Source organism: Mus pahari, chromosome 12 (genome assembly GCF_900095145.1).
Source record: "Mus pahari chromosome 12, PAHARI_EIJ_v1.1, whole genome shotgun sequence".
Taxonomy (NCBI): Eukaryota; Metazoa; Chordata; class Mammalia; order Rodentia; family Muridae; genus Mus; species Mus pahari.
In genome coordinates this window covers 20613216-20617951 of record NC_034601.1, presented here as the reverse complement: position 1 = coordinate 20617951, position 4736 = coordinate 20613216, and positions in this window count along the sequence as shown.

Here is a 4736-nt window from a genome sequence, read left to right as displayed (position 1 = left end):
TACAGTCCTGAGCATGTACAGTCTATATACAGTCCTGAGCATAGTAGTGCCTTGGAGAGATTTCTTAGTATATCAAATACAAAGTTTACTCATCTATGGCCTCTTTCATCCCAATGAGTAGATAGTCCTTTTGTGTCCTTTGTAACATCAAGGAATGCCAATGTCCTTGACATTGAGGCGTCACTGTCACTTAGCATTAATACATTCAACAAACAAGGAGCTAAAAAAAAAAAAAAAAAAAAAAAAAAAACCACCTTGGCCAAGCACAGTTTCCTCTGTAGCCAAGGTGGGAAAAAAAAAAGTTGAGGGTCTCAATTTAACAAAGGACATTTAAGAAGTAGGTGAGCAAGCTGATGTTGTGCAGTGGACCAAAAGCTCAGAACAGTGCTGTGGTCATCTAGAGTGTGGAGTCATTGGTTGTAGGAGGCTCTGAAAAAAGTGGAGGTCAGCTTTGCATCTGAGGGCTTAAGGAAGACATGGAATTCAACAAACGCGGAGGGCAGAGTTAGGCATGACTGTCTTCAGCATGGTGCACTGAGCTACATGAACTGACTTATGCTCCCCTCTACCACCACCCCCAGTACCACCCCTGTGGCTGTGGAAAAGCTTTCACAGAACTGCCACCCAGGTCACACCACAAAATAAGGCAATAACGAGGATCTGCAATACAAGTGTCATCCCCAGCCAGACTGGGGCAAATAGAGGTTAGAGCAGAGGGATGCTGGGTGCCACCCTGGCATCTTAAGAGTAGGAACAATGGAACTACTGCTGTTTCAACCACTAATGTTCACGGGTAAGCACCTGAGAAGGCTGTTGCCTGTCGTTGGCCTCCCAGTGGTCACTGGGTACCTCCGAACCTGGGCACTCTTGCTTTCAAATGCTGGGGTGGCAAACACTGTATGCCCTGGAGAAGTACAACAATAGAAAAACACCAAGCAAGAAAGCCGGTCCCTGTTCCCACGCCTGCCATTCACTGATGAGAGGTACAAGGAACCTAGTCTCCTATACCTCAGCTGCCTCTCTTCTACAGAGTGGGAGTCCCACACCCAGCTATTGAGAGAGGAAGTGAGACTGTGGGGCAATAGGAGCTCTGTAAATTAGAGCCATTGACATCAATAGGAAGTACTATTTTTCAGAACATATGACTACACCTGACAAAGGACTAAAGGCTGTGCACAGGCCGCCCAAGAAGAAGAGTCACAGCACACATGTATAGGGACAAGCATTTAAGTCTTTGGCTCTGAAGTTGAGAGTGAAATCACAGCTTCATGCATGTTAGGCAAGAATTCATTGAGCTATGCCCATGGCCCATTATGGGAATCAAGAGAACATTTCTCATGGTGTCTTATCTAATATCTCCCTTCTGTGATAATCTGGCAACTTGCCCTCCCCTCCCCACTCCCCTTCAGTCCCAGTGTCTGTAAGAAGAAATGGAAATGAGTGTTTATTTGGGTTGGGACTTTCTGGTTGATTACACCAGCCTTCAGGTCATTTCCTGGAAGTTGACAAAGTTGCCTGTGCATGATCACACAGCCAATCCTCTTCCCGGTTAGCAGGGTTGTTCTCATACCTGCCTTCTGGGGCAGTACGGAGACAAGAGGATTCTGAACAGGTATAAACCATAACCTCCTGTTTCTCAGGGCTCCCCTAGTCCCAAGAGACCACTCAAAAGATCACTGCATAGGCATACATCACCAGGGTGTCTAGATCCTGTCTACAAGAGTCTCACACCCTGATTCCCCAGCTATATCTCTCTTAGTAATCGTCTTTGAGAGAGCATAGCATGCAATGATGTCTCGATTCTGGCATCAAGTTTTTAAAGAAGCAGGAACAGGCTAGGAGGTTATAAAGTGAAGGATTTAAGTTTCAATAACACGAAGCATACATCTCGGTACAACTGTGTATTGTGGACAGTTTCCTTCCTTTATATACATATGGCTGCTTTCCTTAAAAGTAGGGACTGAGCACTAAGCATCCTTTGGAGAGTAGAGCGTGGTACATGCTAACCACAGGAGCTCAGTAGATGGATAACTCAACAAACAAGTAAACAAATATCTGGAAATTCAGTTTTCCTTCAGAGCCTTAGGAACACTTGCCACTAGAGGTAACAAATGTCCAAGGAGAAGCAAGAAACCCTTCTTGAATTTTGATAAGGGACTAAATTCTTCCCAAACATCACACTCCCTCTGTGTTTACACTGGATATACTCTTCCTTATCCAATGAGTTCAAGGCTGGTGGAAGGATATGTATTTCGCCAGCCTGGTCTACAGAGTGAGTTCCAGGACAGCCAGGGCTATACAGAGAAACCCTGTCTCGAAAAACAAAACAAAACAAAACAAAAACAAAACAAAACAAAAACAAAACAAAACAAAAAACAACAACAACAAAAAAAAACAAAAACAAAAAAGAAAGAAAGAAAATGTCTGAGTCTTCCAGGTTTGATTTGTGGTACAGACTTCTGTCTGATGTGCTGCATGCTGTCAAACCAAACTGAGAACTGCCTGGGCTTTCTAAACTGTTCTGTCTTCACCAGTCAGTTCTCATTCATCTGCTTCAGTCTCACTTCTTCTGAATTTCCTGTTTAACTCCCAATAAAAGAGAATAATTTCAGTGTTACCAGACTCTATGGAGGACCAAAGAGAGGCCAGCTTTCTAGGCTAGCTTTCAGCTCTTCTGAGCAAGGGCCCTGAATAACATTCACATTCTATCAGTGAAAATGGTATCGCTATCTTGGACTCCTTTTTCTCTTCTGAAAATTCAGGTCTGCTCTAAACATCCACAGAATCTAAGCACCGGAGCTTGAGATTCTCAAACTGAGGACCCCCGGAATAACTGTACCTTTTCTGTTCAGTGAAGATGAGAAGGGCCATGAGCATTGATTCTGGTTTAAGGCAGTTATTGAAAACCCTTAGCCTGATGAGGCCACTGTTCACTCTCAAGCTAGATCTACATCTGACTCTGCATGGCTTTGCCCTACTGTGCCCAGCCTGAAGTTTGTAGACATTTTTTCAATGAGAGGACCATGTTTTTACTTTGTGATATCTTGCACCACCTTTGTTCCCCCCCCACCCACACACACACAAAATAATGTAGAACTCTAAATAACTAAGAAGACAACAGAGGCACAGCCACACTAACTATTACTGACAGGGATGGGGGCTTCTCCAAAGCACAACGCATTACTCTCAATGTTCTTCCTTTCAAATACAAATCTCAGGAAAACCCAGAGGCAGAATTTTTATCACAGGCCCTGGTTCTGTGAACCCTCCTCCACTGGAGAGATTAGGGGTCTGACTCATGTCCAGGGCAGGGCTCATCATTCCTGCTAAACACCTAGGCCCCTCCCTGCCCGTGAAACTCAGGAGGAAACGAGGGTGACCTGGAATGAATGCCATCATTCAGTGTTACCAGATAGGCACAGAAAGTAGCACTTAGGCAGCCCACGTAGGTGTTGCCTTTATCAGATGAAAACACCACCCATTCCACACTGGATATTGCTCACCACCCACTCCATGATAGACACGGTATGGATGCCAGTTCACACTGAGCATTAGAATCCCCATGCTCCTCCTCTCAGCATGCATTCCCTTGAAAGATTTCCCTTTTCTATCGCCATGGGAAAAAAAAACTCACGCCCCTCTTGCCACATAGACATCATAATTCCATGGCCAGTGTAGCAAGCAGAGAGGCTAAGGTTCCATGCACAGGGTCAAAAATAAATAAAATTAAATATTTTTTTAAAAAAGAAAATGACTCAGATGTTTTAAAACTGCAGTGCAATCGGATGATTATTTCTGCTCATTTCACCTATGCAAGATTAGAATATGACTTAGTCATTTTACATGTCTTGACAAGGAAGACGCCAGAGGAAGAAGGTGAACAAATTCTAAAGATGTAAACAAGAGCGGGTGGTGAATCACAATGCATAGAAACCAGCCTCTGACTCAGAGGATCTAAAGAAAGTAGGAAGGGCATTAGGCAATCGGGATACATGGTATTCTGTATCTATGTATAGAACAGAGGGTCGCTGCTTAGTCCACCAACTCCTGGGATGGACTTTTGAATGTGGATCCCTGATAAGATTCACTCTCAGCCGTCTTCCTTTTCTGCAAAATGAAGAGGTTTAGGTGTGCTCAGAGAACGAACTTTTAAAGATATTCTTTTAACAATTTTTATCTATGCTGTACATGTGAGTGAGTGTGTGTGTTTGTGTGTGTGTATGTATGTATGTTTGTACATATATAAATGTCATCAAGAACAACTTCTGTGGAATCAGTTCTCTCCTGCCACCTTTTATGTGGCCAGGCTTAAGCAGCCAGAGGGGCCTTGACCCTCTACACCATCTTGTCAGCCCAAAGTCAGGGCTTTTTTGTGTGAGCTGGCCATTCTGTGCCTCGATCTGTTCGACTATTATCACTGGGATCAGTTTTCAGGGCAATGTTTAACTCTGTCAAAATGATGAAGCGATCAGGGAGGAAGCCGCATGAAAGAGAAGCCTTCGGCTCTGAGATAACTGAGAGTTGGAGGGTTGGTTGGGCTGTGGGTCAGGGGTGGTCCTGAGACAGTGAAGGATCCCAACTCCAAGGGATGTATTCATCTGTACTACATCCCAGTGGCAAGTCCAGTCAACTTCATATTTAAAGACATTGAATATTCTAATTTGTAGAGATATCTCAGGAATGAGAATTCTCAGACCAAAGCCATATTTCTGAGGGTTCAGAATACACATTTCCAC